Source organism: Podarcis bocagei (genome assembly GCF_964188305.1).
Source record: "Podarcis bocagei genome assembly, chromosome: 6".
Classification (NCBI taxonomy): Eukaryota; Metazoa; Chordata; class Lepidosauria; order Squamata; family Lacertidae; genus Podarcis; species Podarcis bocagei.
Window position 1 is genome coordinate 42,489,774 of NC_138130.1, and position 20,896 is coordinate 42,510,669.

The 20,896-nt window shown below is 44.3% G+C and overlaps 1 long non-coding RNA gene across 4 annotated transcripts in view; it reads right to left on the bottom strand.

Annotated features, from left to right (window-relative positions):
* Nucleotides 1–20,896, bottom strand: part of LOC308589916 — a 39,662-nt gene that overhangs the window by 13,543 nt on the left and 5,223 nt on the right. Inside the window, exons 1-2 of one of the 4 annotated variants that reach the window (XR_014009548.1) lie at nt 7,733–9,521; nt 6,475–6,602 (exon numbers count right to left, since the gene is read on the bottom strand). This is a non-coding gene — a long non-coding RNA (uncharacterized lncRNA). The other 3 variants (XR_014009549.1, XR_014009550.1, XR_014009547.1) reach the window with 3 other exon arrangements.

Consider the following 20,896-nt stretch of genomic DNA (forward strand, 5'->3'; position numbering starts at 1 on the left):
GAAGGAGCTTTCACATCCAAAACATGTGCGTAAGATCTGTTTCTGAGAATAAAGCACTTTCTTTACTAACTGCTAATAAAATTGTAAATGAGAGTGGGGAGGAAGAAGTCAGAATTTTAATCAGGGAGAGGTAAATAAAGGTAAAGGTACCAGTAGGTTATATGTTTACTAGTCCTAAGCAAAACTACTCTGCAGCGCCATCTGGTGACACTGATGATAAAAGTCTCCCATGCCACCTTTCTATAACCTTATTTATTGCAGCAAGAACTTAGTTCAACAGATGAATGAAGTAGATGGTGAAGATGTTGCTTCTAAATAAGGGCTGTGTGTGTGTGTGTGTGTGTGTGTGTGAGAGAGAGAGAGAGAGAGAGAGAGAGAGAGAGAGAAGTAAATGTGTGGTACAGGGTGAATTTAATGATAAATATTGATGCCCTCAAAGCAGACATATAATACATGACCAAGTAATTTGAAATAAACAAGCCCATTTGATATAACAGGGGCCCAGACTGCATAGCACAATATATATATGATATGTTGGTGTCTGACAGCCCAATTATATGTAATTTCCCTTTTTCAAGTTTGAAGTGATATTTTTAAAAATATATTTTTAAGTTATATCCAACTAAAGTCATATTTGGAACAGATGCACTGAAAGCAATGTCTGCTTTCTGAGTGGCTGTGGGACAATGAAGAGGGCAGGGTAGGTGGCCACAAATGAGTTACCAAAAAAAGAAAACAAAAGAGGGCACAGCTTTGCACTAACTTTGCAAGTGCTAGTTGATAGGTAGAGAAATAATTGCTGTAATTTTAATGATGATGATGATGGTGATAATGATGATTTGTAACCCACCCATCTGATTGGGTTGCCCCAGCCACTCTGGGCGGCTCCCAACAGAAAATTAAAAATGCAATAAAACATCAAACATTAAAAACTTCCCAAAACATCCAAACCTGGTGGGGAAGACTGTTAGAAGGTGACCCATGTGCATATGGTTGACAGGCAACTTCAAGCTCCCTGCTCTCCCTTCTTAGAGTTATTTATCTTTAAACTGGACTTGAACTGGACAGTTTTTCAAAGGTAGGACTCTTTCCACTAGAAGGCTATCCTCTGACAGTAGAGAACCATCTTGGCCACCTTAGAAGGCGGGTAGATAGATTACATGATCTCAGCCAACCCTTACTGGCTACAGCTGAGGGATTGTATGGCTTGCCCACCCTCTGCATCGCCTGGGTAGGAAAATGAAGCCCCTCTGTCTCCAGCGAACTGCCTCAATCCTAGATCAGTGCCACACATGCAAAGGGCAACTTCATGCCCATTTGATTTCCAGATAGAAACAAAGCCATTGTTTCATCTGTCATATGCTGAAGAAGCCTCAATTATCAATGCTTCAGTGGTTACTGAGCAGCTTTTGTCTCGCATGGCAAAAGACAGCCTGATGTTGAACGGTTTGCAAAACTTCCTGTGGGTTTCTTTTGAACAAATTGCTATTTGTAGTTTGCATTTCCTGTGTATGCTTCTTCTATACATAAAGCAATGTTTAAAAATCAAAACAAAACAGAAAACAAAAACAAAGATATAGTGCACAAAATCTTACTGTGTTACAAATGTATACATTAGACTGTTTTGATTACTTTTTAAAAAAGGAAGTTGGTGGACAACAAACACTTTGTTTTGCTTATAGCTGGTTCAAGCCCAATTTTAGGATCTTTTGCACACATTAATAATTTCTGTCCAAGAGCAAAGTTAGGTGCTTGAGTATGTTTAAGTTTTGAAGCAAAATGGGACCACCCATAAAATAAGGTAGCAGCTTCTGCATATCCCGGATACTGTAGGTACCGTAAGTCTGTAAATTAAAAGATTTTTTTTTTTAAAGCCCAAACCTGCCTTTTGAAATTCTCCAACATCCCGAATCCAGACAAGATAATGATATGACCATGACAATGACCTGACAGTAATGCTCCCCACAGCCAGATTATTAATATTTTGATACAAGTGAGAATGGTTGTTGTGTTCTCTGGGACTCACATCCTAGACGGGGACTAGATGTTAACATGGGTCCTAATTCTTTCCCCAAGCTATTACAAGGATTCTTTCTGGGACGTGTTAAATATATGTTGCTTTTGTTCTCTGATAGCGGGTCAGTGGGGCATTGTTGGAATTTTGTGGCCTCTCACCTTAGAGAAAGATAGAGTGAACCATTGAAGTTAAATATTGGAAAGGCTAGCTTAAAACAGAAATAAATAGATATAACAACCTGAGTTGCCAGAACTATACCAGCCCATTGGCCAAAACAGCTTGCAGGAACAGTTGCCCATTTTGAGATTTTACTTCAGTTACAAGTAGGTTCAACTTCTGTTCCTCTTTTTCACAAACTTATGCCCCAAGGAGCATAGTAGCTTATAACAATTGTGCAATGACACTACATGCAGCAAGGGCTACAGTAATGGGTTTTGTTTTTATGAAATATGGGGTACTATATATTTCATTTAACCACAACTACAAAATGTGACCCATTGATAGTGTTATGAGTTTGTGGGTGCCAGAATCTTCCTGGGTCCAGTAGGTGTTATAGTTTAATCAAGGCTTGGGGGATTAAAGTGAACACCAGACTCCTAATCCCTGGACCCAGTTCCCCATGTTCAGGAGATCACTTGGGAGATGGCCATTGAGAAAGCAAGGTTCTGGGCCAGACAGCAAATGGGCCAGACAGCCACCTCCCTCCACTCAGAGTTAATTAGAAAACAGTGCTAGAGTTGAGGAAAAATGGTCACAAGCTGGTAAAGGCAGCAAGCTGGAGAGAGGGTTGCAGAGAGAGAGAGAGAGAGAGAGAGAGACAGACAGAGAGAGAGAGAGAGCGAGCTGCATGATGGTTGATTTCTCTTTGAATCCAAGGCTGTGATTATGGGAGAAACAAGACTCTCTTGGGGTGCTAATCCTGTGAACCCCTCCATCATAGGCTCAGGTTGTATGTATGTGCAAATAAACCATATAGCCTAAATACACCACGGTCTCCACTTTGCCTCATTTCCAAAAGGAAACATGAGTACTTGGAACCCCTGGAATTTCACACTGCTCGAAGACTGGGGTGGGATGCAACAATAGCCATACAATGGAAAATGGATTCATCTGAAATGCAATGGAAGCACAGCTGCTATATATAGGCTCCATGAAACAAATGAGTAATGAAATATGCATTTATAGTACAGAAATGAATTGTAAGGAAAAACCTTCATTCAGAGATGTCATTGATCAGATGACTGGCGTCAGTTATATTTGATGTTTGTCCAGTGCTCATAAGAAAGGGCTTAAATTACAGTTGCTTTTGAATGCAAAGCCCCTATCTCAGATGTCAGCAGGCACTTCTATCACTCAGTGCCATCAGACACACACATCAATTCCTGCTATAAAAATCAGCTTGTCAGTTTTACAACTCTCCATGTTAGTATAAAAGGCTGCATGCAAAATGATTGCAGATAATTATGGGCTATGGAGTTAAACAGTGGTCCCATTTTTCTGGCAATCTCTCTTTGCAATAATCTTTGTATGACAATGAAAGGCTCCTGAAAAACTCTCTATTACCATCGCGTGCTATAATAAGTATAGCACTCAGGGGATGTTTAATAGAATCTGAAAAAAACAGAGATGAGAACAGCATATTATATCAACCTGCTCATTATGTCATTGATTCAAATTGTTTTAGGCAGCATTTCTTCCTGGAGAATGTCCAGTTGAACAGGATATAGTAAAGTCATGCGCTCCTGATACTTAATTGAACTATTATGGGTAAATGTTTTCTTTCTTAATTTAGTTCCGCTATTCTTCACCATAGTTCCATGTAAATTAAGACAAAGTACTTTCCTTGGTACATATACTTTCCCAGTGCCTGTGATGATTCTCATCCATCAATGCATTTCCAGCAAATGCACATTATACTGTATTTCATTTCTCTCTTACTATTGTACAAATCCCAGATCTCCTGCTTATCAGGGGAGGGTGGGGGACACACACACACCACATATTCAAATCACAAAACACTAGATTATGCAGTTAACATAACATGTAGTTATCTTTACCAAACAAACAAACAAGCAAGCAAGCAAGCAAACACCATGTAGTTTGGCCCTTACTCCAAGCAGGTTCATATCTCCAGTCTGTAAAAGCCAATCCATATACGCACCACTGTAGCAAGGAATTTTGTGCTTAGGAAGCCTAAGGATGCATCAGTATGAGAAATACAACCAATACAGCAACAGGGAGCTAAAAAGGTTTGAAATCATACAGTTGTATTACATAGCCATAAAACATGGATTTTTATTATGGCTTTTTTTATTTACCGTATTTTTCGCCCCATAAGACGCACTTTTTCCCCGCCAAAAATGAAGGGGAAATGTGCCTGCGTCTTATGGGGCGAATGCAGGCTTTCGCTGAAGCCTGGAGAGCGAGGGGGGTCAGTGCGTACCGACCCCTCTCGCTCTCCAGGCTTCAGGAAGCTCTGCGCAACCCTCGGGAGACCGGCTCCGAGGGTTGCGCAGAGCTGCCTGCAATCCCGGGACCAGCGCAGCTCTGCCCGGCCACCGGGAGCCGGGGGAGAAGCTCCGCCCCGCTCCCGGTGGCCGTGCACAGCTGCCTGCGCTCCTGGGACCAGCGCAGCTCTGCCCGGCCACCGGGAGCTGGGGGAGAAGCTCCGCCCCGCTCCCGGTGGCCCTGCAGAGCTGCCTGCGCTCCTGGGACCAGCGCAGCTCTGCCCGGCCACCGGGAGCCGGGGGAGAAGCTCCGCCCCGCTCCCGGTGGCCCTGCAGAGCTGCCTGCGCTCCTGGGACCAGCGCAGCTCTGCCCGGCCACCGGGAGCCGGGGGAGAAGCTCCGCCCCGCTCCCGGTGGCCCTGCAGAGCTGCCTGCGCTCCTGGGACCAGCGCAGCTCTGCGCCGCCATCCCGAGCGGGGCGCTAAGTCCCGCCCCGCTCGGGATGGCGGCACAGAGCTGCCTGCCGTCGCGGGACTGCAGGCAGGTCTACGCCGCCATCCCGAGCGGTGCGCTAAGTCCCGCCCCGCTCGGGATGGCGGCACAGATCTGCCTGCCGTCGCGGGACCGCAGGCAGGTCTACGCCGCCATCCCGAGCGGTGCGCTAAGTCCCGCCCCGCTCGGGATGGCGGCAGAGATCTGCCTGCCGTCGCGGGACCGCAGGCAGGTCTACGCCGCCATCCCGAGCGGTGCGCTAAGTCCCGCCCCGCTCGGGGTGGCGGCAGAGATCTGCCTGCCGTCGCGGGACCGCAGGCAGGTCTACGCCGCCATCCCGAGCGGGGCGCTAAGTCCCGCCCCGCTCGGGATGGCGGCACAGAGCTGCCTGCCATCGCGGGACTGGTGCACTTCTCCCCATCGCCAGCCCCACAAGCTCGGGGGACAGCGGGGAGGCAGAGCGTGCCTTCCCACTGTTCCCCGACCTGGTTCTTCCAGCCCCGCACCTGGGGGGGGGGGGGAAATAAAATTTTTTTTCTTTATTTCCCCCCCAAAAAACTAGGTGCGTCTTATGGGCCGGAGCGTCTTATGGGGCGCAAAATACGGTACTTTCCAGAATACAGGAAGCGGAGATGGGAGAGAATTTTGATTCCATTCACATTTAAAGGAAAATTTACCAGATTCATACTTTCTGAAACAATGTGAACCAAAACACAGCCATCTTTCAACTTTGCACTTTTCCAAATTTTGCAATGCAGCTCTCCAGTTGTGTACAAAAATGCATAAAGTGTGCATAAAAATGCATTATAAGTGAAAAATTGCCCAGAAAAATGTGTTTATTAGGCAAAATTGCATATACAGTGGTACCTCGGGTTAAGAACTTAATTTGTTCTGGAGGTCCGTTCTTAACCTGAAACTGTTCTTAACCTGAAGCACCACTTTAGCTAATGGGGCCTCCTGCTGCCGCTGCGCCGCCGGAGCATGATTTCTGTTCTCACCCTAAAGCAAAGTTCTTAACCCGAGGTAATATTTTTGGGTTAGCAGAGTCTGTAACCTGAAGCGTATGTAACCCGAGGTACCACTGTATAAATCATGAACCCATCGAATTATAGATGTGCATATTAAGAGAAATTCACACTAAATTGCTGATGAATTTCTGCGAGGCCTTAAAAAAATAAATCCCAGACCCTCATGGAGATGTGGAGAATTGAATTAAAGACTTAAAATGGGAAACTGAGAGAAACAAAAATTAATGGATTTGACCATCTAGCCGGAAAACAGGAGCATGGTTGCTTCTTACTGGGCAAGCAGACACAATACTGCCTGTGAGCTTTTCCTTCAAGGTCTGAAAGAAAAAAGAGCCATAGACATGCTTAAAAACAAACAAACAAACAAACAAACAAACAAACAAACAAACAAACAAACAGTAAAGGGGTCAAGAATATCTAAGAAGGCAAGAACCCCACAACCATAATGTGGCTTCAGGCCTGCAAGTCTTAAAATGTTTCTGAAACTTACTCAGCTTCCAGATTTTCTGTTCCCCTGGTGGAGCACCATCTTCGCAGAGTGCTGGTCGGAAGAGGGTATTTCAGGGTATGAAATGTCTTAACAGAGATTATGTGGTGAAACCAAAGATCCGTGTAGAACTGGAACAGAAAAATTACCGCTGCTGGTAAACATGTTTCTGAAAATGCTAAATTATCTTCTAAGATTTAACTTCCAGAGATTCAGAAGCGTTCAGGGCAGTGGAGAGACCAGTCTACTACAAAATGCATAATCCTGCAGATATTGTTTTATTTGTAAGTTTTTCTTACTTGTCCTTCACCACAAGAGCCAAGCCCAGGTCACACCACTACAATTAAAAGCAAGTAAAACAGATAAAACAGTTTATACAATTATAAAAAGTAAAACAGTTCTAAGAAAACCAGCACAGTATAAGATAAACAAAACAGAAGAGGTGGATCCAACCAAAATACCTAAGACTAGGATAAAGAAGTGTGCTTCCAGCAAGCAGCGGAAGCTGAATAATGACAGTGCTAGACAGTGGCGTAGCGTGGGGGGTGCCAGGGGTGCCGGCCGCACCGGGCGCAACATCTGGGGGGGGCGCGCTCGCTGCCTCCGGAGTCGCCAAAGAGCCTCGGGCGCAGGCTGTAGCGGAGCCGCATGTCTCGCGGAACCGACGAGCTGTGCGCGCGTCCGGGCTGAAGGCGCCCGGCAGGCAGCGGCTCTCAGCGCTCGCCGCGGAGGACGCGCCAGGCAGCCCCTCCTCACAGCCCCGCCTCCGCCGCTGCTGCTGCAGCTGCTGGGCCGTTGCATTTTCCTCGCCTCTCTGCCCCCCTCCTCGTCCGGGCAAGCGGCGTCGTTTGGGAGGCAGCACCAGCGGCAACTCGCAGGTTAGGGGTTGGGGGGCCGCAAATTACTTGCCTTGCCCCGGGTTAGGGGGCGCAAATTACTTGCGTTGCCCCGGGTGCTGACAACTCACGCTACGCCGCTGGTGCTAGATGCACCTCTGTGGGGACTGAATTTTACAACACAGGGACTGCCACAGAGAAAGCCCTCTTTGGGTCACCATTCCCCACACTTCTGAGGGTGGTGGAACTACTGAGAGACTTTCCTCTCCTGATCTTAACACTCAAGAGGATCATAGGGATGGAGTGTCATTTGAGATATTCAAAGGATATATATTGATTGATTGATATTCTGTATACTTTAAACAATTGGCTTATATACCAGCTTCACATTTTTGTCTTAATTGTTTTCAAAAGCAATTACATACCTGTGTGTTTCACAAGCCAGACCCAGAAACAAGCTGTCATTTCCCCCTTGTTTTGCTACCATTAATTTCTAATGAACTCATCAATTTGAACTGAAGAGTTTTTGTCTCTTTCACATTTATATTGTTTCAATTCAACAATATATTCCATCGCAATCTTCCAAAATGTTTTAAGCCATTTCGATGTTGAAGCAGATTCACAAGGGTGTCTTTTCATTATTTCACAATTACACAAAAGATATTTCTGAAATTGGCTCTGGTTATTTTATTGCAAGCATAACTTTAAAACAAGAGATCCATTTGCAAATTACATCCTAATCCATTATAGGCAATGAGAAATGATAAGTGTCTTAATATGAAGGGAATTTCATAACAAATCAAATAAGACTGTCCCAAGAGGTTCCATAACTAGCAGCAAGATGAGGTGGTCGCCTCCACTTGCCTTATTGGTGGGCCAGGCCCAGTTGAAGGGCAAACCTGTGAGTGTGTGGGCCCTCTGTGAGTATAGGAAGCTCCCTGATTGTTTGCTTTCCAACTCAAGGAGATTGAAGCAGGAGTGGACATTATCCTTGCTGAACCCCTCATTAAGTAGCACTTAATGACTGACCCATATGTATGCTTCTGACTGTTACTGCAAATTTCCTCCAGTCCTTGAAATGTGGATACTTCTAGTATGAGAAAAGAGTCCTACAACTCAACATTTGGTCCCATCTGTGTTTTGGTTTGTTCCATGCCTTCAGTATCAGATTATTAGAGGTAAAGGGAAAGCAACTACTCAGCAACGTGGTTTCCTTTATATTGTATGCTGATAAACAAAACATGTAGTACAATTTTTTTTCCTTAAAAGAACCACATTTATCAAGATTTAATTTTTAGTATCTGTCTTTCATCAGCATTGTACAAAGTTAATTCAGCCAGAAAACAACTCCCAAGAGCGGTGTTGTACTTAAGGCTGATAGCCCCAGACTACAATCTAAACCTGTCTCTGGTTTGCTGAAAAAATGTCTACAAATTGATCATATTGGTCCTTTGCTGTAGATTCACGCAATTAAAAGGAAGCACAAGAAAGTGAAAGATGATTAATCTTCATGAACTTCTTATTCTGTTTAAGCTTCTGGGAATGCACGCCACATTTCCCCATAAGGGTTATTTGTTTTAGTGTTGTGATATATCACCTATCTGCTTCTGAATATTTAAGTGGGACGTTACTTTTGGCAGCAAAACTAGTTTTGAAACTTTAATGAGAAGTGGAAATAGAAGACAGACAAGATGCCAAGACATTTTCTGGTTAATCTTATTCTGCCGTATTCTGTTGTTAAGCACTCCATATTGCTGAGCACATGTAGAAATTTGAGAAACTGGTGGGCATCACCACAAAATGGCTGCCATTGGGAGAGCATGGCTAATCACAAAATGGCTGCCATGAAGCCTAGCTAGTCACAAACAGGTAACTGAGTACAAGGCAGAGGGGTGGTTCTGAGTGCCAGCCCCTGCAACCCCCTCCTTGTTACTGCTTGCTGTCACTGTCTATTCACGGCCATTGTTGAGTATGTGAACAGCAACAAGAGGGAGGAGATGCTGGGCAGGCCCTGTTGGGTGGAGTGAGGCAGCTGCATCAGGCAGCTAAAGCAACCATACTAGCTGTTCCTCCTGAATCTCCCCAACTATTCACCCTACTGGAAGACAGCAGTGTATGCTACATGACCTGCTTTGCATCTCCTAAGATGGCTGCAGGAATGGTGAATGATACTGTCCTCTATCCAGCACTGAAGTGAGATGCAACTTACAAGTCCGGGCAGTTTGTGTGTGGACCAGTGTAGCACCCTGCTTGTGGTTAACGCTTAGCTGGAATGAAATATTCAACGCAGCAATAGAGAAATTAAAATAATTATTTATTTGTCAGACAAATAAATGAGAGGCACAGTGGTATATGGTTACCAAGCTCTGGCCTGGCTCCTGCCATTATGGCCAGCCCTTATATTCCCTTAATCCAGCCCCCTTTGCTCCTCCTGTGGCTGCCTCTGTCCAATCAGCCTAGTTGGATTTCCTATTGGCTGATTGCTATATCCAATCCTAAAAGATACACCCACATCCTCCTGTCCTTATATGGAACACAAACAGCTATATATTGTTACATCTATAAATGACAAATAAGTAGTAATATATCTTACATGTGTCTCAACAAGGAATCTTAATTACCAGCTCACCTCTTGCCCTCCCTGCCCTATTGCCTTCTAAAACAAATGGTTAATCTTAAATTTTTATCTTAAACATATGTCAAGGATCTTGAGTTTCACATCAACATTGAAAGATATCCTTCATTTGAAGGTTTCTAAACAAATGTCTGACAGCTAATATATCTGGACAGCATTTGATGGCGTCTTCCTGTCTGGCAGGGGGGCTAAACTGCTGGCTGACTTAATTCCAGGATAAATACAACTCTTTACAACTATATGAAATCTAGCATTTCTTAAATCCTTTGCATAATTACATTTAAGCCAATATACTTAATACACAACACAGGTAGCCTCTTAAAAGGAATAAGGCCTTTTTAAAGTAGAGAGAGAAAGAAGAAAAAAACTCAGTTTAAAACAGTTTCAGAAGAAGCCTCCCCCCCTTTAGCAAGCTGCTTTTCCCATTAGCTCTTCCTCAAACTCTCTCAGTTTAAGAAAGATACAGCTTTAAAAAGACTTCCCAAAAAAAGCCTCTCTTTCTGTGTCAGCTAGATGCTTCTCCCCATTTGCCTCTGGCCTTAGAAAATACAGCTCAAGGTTTAAGAGAGGCCCATGGTATCATTTTACTATTTGCCCATTCCTAATTATATTTATCTCTGCCTTTGTTATCTTCTGTAACATGTAGGGTCAGTGTCATTACTCAGTCTGTAATTTCAGCTTTTACGACTTTGAGAATTGCTTTCTGCTATCAATCAAAGGGGGGGCCCCTTGTCTTAGGAGAATGGCCAAGGTTTTCTCTGCCTGGCATGAAACATTTGAAAATCTACTTTTGAAAATCTAAGCCCTCTTTAATATACAAGTCCTGATCAAACATTAATAAAATGCAGGCTTATGCCTGATGCCTCATTCCCCCCCTTTCAAGCTCAAGGACCTTCATCCCAAGTGTCCTTGATAGCTTGACCTTCATCATATTCCTGAGGTAAAGCTCTGTATAGGGCCATGATATGAGGTAGAGTTTCATTTGAAACCATCTTGCTAATTGTACTTCTAAAACATGAAATGATACATGGCATCATACATAAAACCATTACCACTACTGTCAAGAAAAACAAGCAAGACAATAGTATCCCTTTGAGTCCTGTGACATTAGGTAACCAATTGGTGAGCCATCCCATATCCCATCCTTCCCATGTTTGTACTGGGACATGTGCTATATTCTCCATCTTTGTGGCCAACACACGGATTGCCTCACCATTATCTGAAATGTTAAAGCAACAGGCATTCCCTGTCAAGTTCAAGACTCCACATAGGCCTCCCTGCTTGGCAAGTACATAATCCATTCCCATTTTCAGCTGCAAAATGGCGGCTCTACTTTCATCCAACTGTTGTGCAATAAGTCTCAAACTCTTGGCCGTTGCATTGGTTACAAGTTCCACTACTGCTTGCAATCGAATTATTCTGTTTAGATTATAAATAGGATCCCGTGCCCCTTGTATGAGCTCACCAGGATTCCAGGAGGCAGGATCATAATAGGCTATAATGCGCTCTGGTGGCCAATCATCAGTACCGCTCCAACTTTGGGTACTTCCTCCTGCTATATGAGAAATATCAGCGTTTCTTCGTGTACGCTTGGCCAAATTAGTGGGCATAATCCACATTGGTGGTAATATCCATCCCAGAAAACAAGTCCCACTCCATTTGGAGGGGAGTTTCTTGTATGCCCATTCTCCACATATCCACCACAACCATCGTGTCTGAGGTCTTTGGTACGTGGAGTACAGAAGGCGAAATAGCAAAAGAGGTAGAGAGTTCACAGTGCAGTATGTTAGATTGCCTTTTTCTGTCACAGTTATGTTCCATACCACTTTCCATGCATGAATAAAAGGAGGTGCACAGGGCAAGGCATCCCGAGTTCGATAGGTAGTATCGTGTGCCCAGGTATTCTTAATATTATCCCAAGTATAGTGACAATGAGAAGAGCCTATCATGGTAGAATCAGCTGCATCTGATGATCTATGTACACAGAATTCCCCTTGTACAGGTATAACTCGTAATGGTTTAGTTGAGTTCCATCCGGGGAAATTCTGTACTTCTGTTTGGTGTGGTATTTCGCTTACCATACCAATGGCATCTAATGGTATCGGTAATAAGGGCATACCTCCCTCTGAATCATCTGGCCCGAGAGAGCAAACAAGGCAATTGGTCCTATTTGCAACATTGGCTACCATTTCAGCTAAACCTACCCACATATTGTGGTCATGGTGGAATCCATATTTAGTCAATTTGGCCAGATTCAAGGACCCTTCCCCTTCCCAAGGGATCAGGATTAATAGAATCATGTTGATGTCTAGCATATGCATTCCTTCCACAAAAGATTACCTTATTGTGATAGCAAATAAATATTAGTCCCAATATAATTCCCCCAGTGACAGGAATGGGGAACCACCAAGACCAAAACATATATCCCGAGGATCCCCAATGAGTAATATCTCTGATAATTGTTCCACAAGGGGGGGGCAGTCAATCAATTGTGGGGCAGTCAATCAATTGTATAAGAGAATCTTTCCTTTCACAATCGCTGGTTCAGATGCTCCTCAAGCTTCAGGCGTGCGCAGGTCAGCCAGCTTCCAGGTTGTGGCTGCAGCAGGCCGGTCGTCTAATGTTGCCCGTGACCTAGCCCGTTCCCGGTAGGGCTAGATACAGGGGTTTTTGGAGAGAGTCAGTTTAAGAGGATTAGAGGGGTCACCTTTGCACGTCCAACTGCCTTCGGACTTCTTCAAACGGGAGTGATGAATCCAGGGGGTCACCTCAGCTACCTTCACCGCTGTTGGAGTAGAGAGCAAGACGGTGTAAGGTCCACGCCACTTAGGTGCAAGTGGATCACGTTTCCACTCTTTCACCCATACGCTATCGCCAGCCTGGAACTGATGAATCGGCTCGGCAATGCTGCACGGCGTGCGCTCGAGGGCCCACCTGTTAAGAGAAACAAAAACACGGGAGAGAGATTGCACTTGTCCCTGTGTCACATGGTCTCCTATTTGTTTAAGATCAGCTGAAATATCCTGAACAAAGGAGGGCGGTCTCCCATACAGGAGCTCAAAAGGTGACAACTTAAGTCTTTTTGTGGGTGCACACCGAACACGAAACAGTGTTATGGGTAACACATCTACCCATCCCAATCCCGTTTCCTGGGTTAATTTTGCCAATTGGGTTTTCAGAGTCCGATTCATTCTTTCAGTTTTCCCTGAACTCTGAGGCCTATAGGCTGCATGCAGTCTCCATTTCACTTGTAGGACTCGACATACTTCTTGTACTACTTGATCAATGAACGCTGGCCCATTGTCACTTCCAATGCATCTAGGTAATCCAAACCTCGGGATCAATTCAGTGAGGAGTCTCTTAGTTACCTCTCGTGCCTTTTCAGTTCGGGTGGGAAAAGCTTCAACCCATCCGGTAAGAGTATCTACAAACACAAGGAGATACTTGAATCCCTTAGAAGGGACCAGCTCTGTGAAGTCCACAATTAGGCTTTCCATGGGGACATATCCCACATGTTGGATTCCAGGAGGTTGTACCGGTCCCTGCCTGGGATTGTTTTTAGCACAAAGAACACATTTCTGTGAAATGCAAGTTGCTAATTGTGATAAGTTAATAATATACAACTTCCGACTGAGACTCTCTCTGGTTGCAGTACCGCCAAGGTGAGTAGATTCATGATAATTTCTTACAATTGTGCCTGCTAGATGATGAGGTACATAAATCCTATTGTCTGGCAGGATCATCCAACCGTCCTTCACAACTGCTCCTTCCTGTTCAGCCCACTTCCTCTCTTCTGGGGTATAGTGAGGTTTAACTTCTTCTGGAACTACCTCTGGTATGAGGGCTGCTATAAATCCTCCCACAGGCTTTTGGGCTGCCTCTCGAGCTGCTTTGTCAGCAGCATGATTTCCTCTGGTTATTTGATCCCTTCCTCGTCCATGACCTTTGCAGTGCATTACAGCAATCTGTTCTGGAGCCCATACTGCTTCTAACAGGATTTCTACTTCAGGTCCATATTTCAAGGCCTTCCCGTGGGCTCCTATTAGACCTCTTTCTTTCCATAGAGCACCATGTGCATGCAGGGTTAAGAAGGCATATTTAGAATCAGTATAGATGTTTGCCTTACATCCGGCTGCCAATTGCAGAGCTCTAGTTAAACCTATAAGTTCAGCTTTTTGTGCCGAGGTGCCAGCAGGCAAAGCTTCAGCTTCCACAACTTCCTCATTGGTGACCACAGCATATCCTGCTCGTCTGGCACCTTCATGCAGGTAACTGCTACCATCAGTATAATATACAACATCTGGATTTTTCAATGGTTCATCTTTCAGATCGGGTCTACTGGAATAAACTTCATCCATTATTTGGAGACAATCATGTGATTCTTCATCATCTACCTCTGGTAGGGGCAGCAAAGTCGCTGGATTGAGCATATTCACTACTCGTAGATGAATCCTGGGATTTTCACACAATAGGCCTTGGTACCTAGCCATCCTTGGGTTCGTTAGCCAATAACTACCCTTATATTCCATGAGTGTCAGAACAGCATGAGGTACATTCACATACATCGTCTGGCCGAAGGTAAATTTATCAGCTTCTTTGACAAGGCTGGCAGTGGCCGCTACTGCCCTTAGGCATGGAGGCCATCCTTTTGCTACTGAGTCCAATTGTTTTGACAAATAAGCTACTGGACGGTTCCAACTTCCTAATCTCTGGGTCAGGACTGCCGCTGCAATCCCATTCTGTTCATGTACATACAGCTGAAAGGGTTTTTCCGAATTAGGCAGTCCAAGGGCTGGGGCCTCCATAAGTCGTTGTTTGATAACTAAAAAGGCTTGTTGCTGCTCAGGTCCCCATACGAATGGGTCCTTTTCTGCACCTCAAGTGCTTTCATGTAAGGGTTTGGCCAGACTGCTGAAATCAGGTATCCATAGTCTACAAAACCCTGCTGTTCCCAGGAATCCTCTGAGTTGTTTCCTTGTGGTAGGTTCCTTGATAAGGCAAATAGCTTCTTTCCTCTCTGGCCTCAATGCTCGTTGTTGGTGTGAGATGTCAAAGCCCAAATATTTGACCTTTTCTAAACATAACTGTGCCTTTTTCTGGGAAACTCGGTAGCCAGCTTCCCAGAGCAAGTGGAGCAGTTCCTCTGTACCTTCTTTACAGGTATCAAAATCCTTTGCTGCTAGTATAAGGTCATCTACATATTGCAGAACCACCTTTTCTCCAGGTATTGAGGGGTAACTTGTTAGATCCTTCGCCAAGGCAGTGCCAAATAAAGTTGGGGAATTTTTGAATCCCTGGGGCAATCTCGTCCAGGTTAGCTGGCCTTTTGTTCCTGTCAAAGGGTCTTCCCACTGGAAGGCAAATATAGGTTGGCTCTGTGGTGCCAGCCGGCAACAGAAGAATGCATCTTTCAAGTCCAATACAGTAAAAAATGTTGCTTCTGGTGGGATCAAACTCAGCAGGGTGTATGGGTTTGGTACATTTGGGTGCAAGGTCTCGATAGCCTGGTTTACGAGCCTCAAGTCCTGCACTGGCCTGTATTCATCTGTTCCAGGTTTTCGAACAGGCAAAAGGGGTGTGTTCCATTCTGATTGGCAGGGCTTAAGCAGACCATATTTTAATAGGCGGTCCAAATGTTTCTGGATGCCCTCTGCTGCTCGCCGGGGTAAAGGATATTGCTTTACAGATACAGGGGTAGCCATAGGTTTTAAGGTTACTACAATTGGAGCTATATTCTTGGCCATTCCTGGTGGGCTATTTTCGGCCCATACTCCTGGTGGCACCTGTAGAGTTCGGAGGAGCTTGTTTAACTCTGTATCCAATGTGGGTTGGACTTGCAGGGCTGACATTAGGCGCCATGATTGTTCCTTAGGTACTGAGAGGGAAATTATTCCTGCTGCCTTTGATGGCAGTTTCATTTCTGGACCTCGAGGAGTGAAGGTGATTTGGGCCTGCAATTTGGACAGCATATCTCTACCTAAGAGAGGTATTGGACACTCAGGTATATACAAAAACTGATGGGTTAAACGATGTCCCCCAATCTGGCATTCCAAAGGTTGGAGGAAAGACCTCTTAGCTGACTGACCAGTGGCACTTTTAATGACTACACTTTTGGATGCCTTTTTCTGCAATAGTTCTGGGAGTACTGAGTATTCAGCCCCAGTATCAATCATAAAGTCTATTAAATGGCTTCCTAATTGGATCGTGACCGTGGGCTCCTGGAAGCCTAACTTTATGGAGTCCGGTCTTTCCTAGTCTTGGGTAAAATCCTCCTCTGCCAGTCCAATGACATTGTCCCTACTCCGTCCTTGTCCAGGTCTCTGATATCTTCCATCTCGGATCATTCCCCGTCCCCGTCCCTGGTTTCTTGGGCCGGAGCCTGGGCCTGGGCCTGGGCGTACTTCTTCCAACCTCAGGGGTTCAGGACACTCCCGCTTCCAATGACCCTCCTTCTTGCAATTTGCACATTGATTCCTTCCCAGTGGTGGATTCCTTCCCCGCCCTCTTCCTCCATTTAAGGGGCGGTAGTCTTGCTTCACTGCTGTGGCTAGCATTACCATCTTTTCCTTCTGCCACTTCTTCTTCTCTTGTTTCTCAGCCTCATCCCTATTCCGATAAACTCGGCGTGCAATGGCCATAATTTGGCTCATCAGCATCCCTTCCCATCCTTCGGATTTCTGAATTTTCTTACGAATGTCAGAAGCGCACTGGGCCACAAATGTAGCAGTAATCATTCTGCTGTTTTCAGGGGCTTCAGGGTCAAAAGGAGTCCATATACGATAGGCTTCTTGCAGCCTCTCTAAAAAGTCTCCTGGACTCTCATTTGGTTTCTGTTCTACTTCTGAGACTTTAGACATATTAGTGGGCTTCTGGCATGCCCTGCGGATACCTTGCACAAGCGTCTGGCGGTAGGTGGTAAGTCTGGCCAGGTGAATTACATTGTTTGGATCCCAATTAGGATCTTCCAAGGGAAAGTTGTCTTGGAGATGACGGTCAATATTATAAATATTTCCCACTCTGGCCTGCTCACGCAAATATATCTGTGCCTTTTCAATTATGTCTCTCCTTTCCTCAGTGGTGAACAGAGTATTCAGGAGCTGGCGGCAATCTGTCCAAGTAGGACTATGAGTATTTATTATTGAAGTCACCAAGTCCATCATAGCCTGAGGTTTTTCTGCAAAAGATGGGGTGTGTGTTTTCCAATTCATCAGATCTGTAGTCGTGAATGGAATATATTGCAGGGTCGAAGTTCGAGGTGGCCGTGGTCCGGGTTGCCCGTTAACCAGCACAGGCTCCTCAAGTGCATCAAATACTCTTCTGAGAGGGGCTACTACGTGATCTTTCTCTTCGCCTTGCTCTAGGGGCCTCAAATCATAGGGGATGGTATTTGTCCCAAGGCGTTCTTTTAGCAGCTTTATACGCCTGGCTGTATTGCTTGCTGACCGATTAAGGTCTCCCTGTAACTTCTGTAATAATTCTCTAGGACTTGGATGTACAGGGGTTTGGGGTAGGCAATCAGTTGTTTCACTAAAAGAGACTGTAGATGGAGTTCTACTGGGACTCACAGATGGAATAACCACTTCTGCTTGGGCTTTATTATAGGCCTCCAATGCCTCCTGAAGATATTTATCATAATCTATCAAGGAATCAAGTTCTGTGACTCCAGCCCCATTATTCATTCCACTTTCTTGCCTTGGGGTTACAACTGGTGGAGTGTTTGGATTAGGCTCCCTTCGGTGTGGAGCATAGGGTGGAGGTGGAAGCAGCTCTTCCTCTGGTCCCTCAAAAATGGGTTTGAGTTTATTTGGCAAGATTCCTTTCCTAGCTTCGGCTTTTACAGCCAATAATTTGCATCGTTGGACTTTGCATTCCCTTATCCATGGAGGATTTTTATTTAATGTGCTCAGCCAGGAATCTATATATGAAAATTGTTCTGGGCACCCTCCAATTTCTTTGGCGATGTTAGACCAAAGTTTGCTTACTAAATTTATATCAAAGGTTCCTTGAGATGGCCATTCAGTATTTTGCTTCGGCCACTCTAATTCACATAACGTTCTCAGGCGCTCTGGCGTCATTTTGACTCCATACGCCCCTGAGAAGGCTTTCTTAAAATTATTTAACATACATTCAAGAGGTGTATTTTCCCCTTTTGAACCCCCAACTCCCATTGTATGGCCCTGTGAAGTATCCACTCAGTCACTCACACACACGCTTCGTGGGTTTCCTTGCCCAGATGGAGTCGCCTCACTGGGAACCGAAGTACTGCCCACTCCACACTCAGGTCAGCTACAGATTGCTCTGTACTTTCTCACACATACAATGTGTTAGATACTTCACCACACACTACCTCCCATTCTTCCCTTTTCCCCCACCAGATCACCATCTGATGTATCCAACCACCTAGCGTACTCAGTTCCCACTTACTGAGACGCAGAAGTTTGATCAAGACTTCTCTTCCTCCCAATTAATTGGAGGGCCAAAAATCCCTTTGTGCACTTACCCCTGGTTGGTTCCGTTTCCCCCCGGTCCGTCGCCGCCAGTGAGCAGGGTATCAGACAGACGAGACTTCTGCGTTCCCCCTGGAAAAATTTACCAGTGCGCGCTTGGGTAAGCAGTTTAGAGATCCTCTCTCTTGTACCCTGCTCAGTAGAGCGAAGGGGCTGCGTTCCAGCAGACCACTTATCCGAGTCACGGCACCATAAAATGTAGCACCCTGCTTGTGGTTAACGCTTAGCTGGAATGAAATATTCAACGCAGCAATAGAGAAATTAAAATAATTATTTATTTGTCAGACAAATAAATGAGAGGCACAGTGGTATATGGTTACCAAGCTCTGGCCTGGCTCCTGCCATTATGGCCAGCCCTTATATTCCCTTAATCCAGCCCCCTTTGCTCCTCCTGTGGCTGCCTCTGTCCAATCAGCCTAGTTGGATTTCCTATTGGCTGATTGCTATATCCAATCCTAAAAGATACACCCACATCCTCCTGTCCTTATATGGAACACAAACAGCTATATATTGTTACATCTATAAATGACAAATAAGTAGTAATATATCTTACATGTGTCTCAACAAGGAATCTTAATTACCAGCTCACCTCTTGCCCTCCCTGCCCTATTGCCTTCTAAAACAAATGGTTAATCTTAAATTTTTATCTTAAACATATGTCAAGGATCTTGAGTTTCACATCAACATTGAAAGATATCCTTCATTTGAAGGTTTCTAAACAAATGTCTGACAGCTAATATATCTGGACAGCATTTGATGGCGTCTTCCTGTCTGGCAGGGGGGCTAAACTGCTGGCTGACTTAATTCCAGGATAAATACAACTCTTTACAACTATATGAAATCTAGCATTTCTTAAATCCTTTGCATAATTACATTTAAGCCAATATACTTAATACACAACACAGGTAGCCTCTTAAAAGGAATAAGGCCTTTTTAAAGTAGAGAGAGAAAGAAGAAAAAAACTCAGTTTAAAACAGTTTCAGAAGAAGCCTCCCCCCCTTTAGCAAGCTGCTTTTCCCATTAGCTCTTCCTCAAACTCTCTCAGTTTAAGAAAGATACAGCTTTAAAAAGACTTCCCAAAAAAAGCCTCTCTTTCTGTGTCAGCTAGATGCTTCTCCCCATTTGCCTCTGGCCTTAGAAAATACAGCTCAAGGTTTAAGAGAGGCCCATGGTATCATTTTACTATTTGCCCATTCCTAATTATATTTATCTCTGCCTTTGTTATCTTCTGTAACATGTAGGGTCAGTGTCATTACTCAGTCTGTAATTTCAGCTTTTACGACTTTGAGAATTGCTTTCTGCTATCAATCAAAGGGGGGGCCCCTTGTCTTAGGAGAATGGCCAAGGTTTTCTCTGCCTGGCATGAAACATTTGAAAATCTACTTTTGAAAATCTAAGCCCTCTTTAATATACAAGTCCTGATCAAACATTAATAAAATGCAGGCTTATGCCTGATGCCTCACCAGTAGGGGTATTATTTTGTCCTTGGTCTCAGGTAGCAAGCTGGCTCAGAGAAGAAAGGAGAAAGTGATTAGCACTTTCCCTCTTGACAGCAGTGTAAACTGGACTCAGAGGGAGAGGGCAAGCAAACCGGACACTCGTGGCTGTGGCAAAGATGTAGACCCACTGAGGGTATCTTACCCAAGGGCACCTGCAAACCTAAACTAGAACCGTATGGGTGTATGTTCTGGGTTCATTGTCTTGAGCAATGAGTTAGGTTACCATGAAGACTATAAATTATTTAAAATCACATGAGCTTACTGTCAGTGACAAGAATGTTTAGCAAAAGTATTTTAATAATATTATCCCAGCTGCATTCAGATTAGAAGATAAAGCTGCAATGATGTAACAATATTAAGTTGCATGGTAATAATGCATGAGGCTGTGGTTATCATAAAATATATATTACCCCAGGGTGTTATAAAAACAAAATTGTGCACCAAATACACACAGGTATTGCAATGCTATCCCATGGCAATACAGCAATTGGAATTGGCTCATTATTAAGAACAGAATTTGTTTTCTGTGTGCTTCAGAAATATGAAGTCGGCAAACAAGTAAAAACAGCAGCTGTTTTGGCGAAGCTTACAAAAATTAAATTGCCCTTTTAGAACTTATCAGTGCCCCCACAACCCAAGTATTTACAAACATAAAGAGTAATCACATATAATTTAAAAAGTGTTTGTTTTTATAGCTTTTCTAAGCTTCATTGGGGGTCAAGAATTGCTTGCATAACCATTGTTAAAAAAAAATTGTTTTTCTGAGCAAACATTTAGAGCCTAGTATAAGAAAACCTTGGGGTGGATTAGACATATCTGTGTCTCATAGCAACTGGTAAATTTAGTGTTGTCATAATTTTTATAATTAGTCTTAAAATACTACAATCTTAAATGTTTAAAAATTAACTTCAGGGAAGAAAATGAAAGAATATTTATTCTTCCTATGAA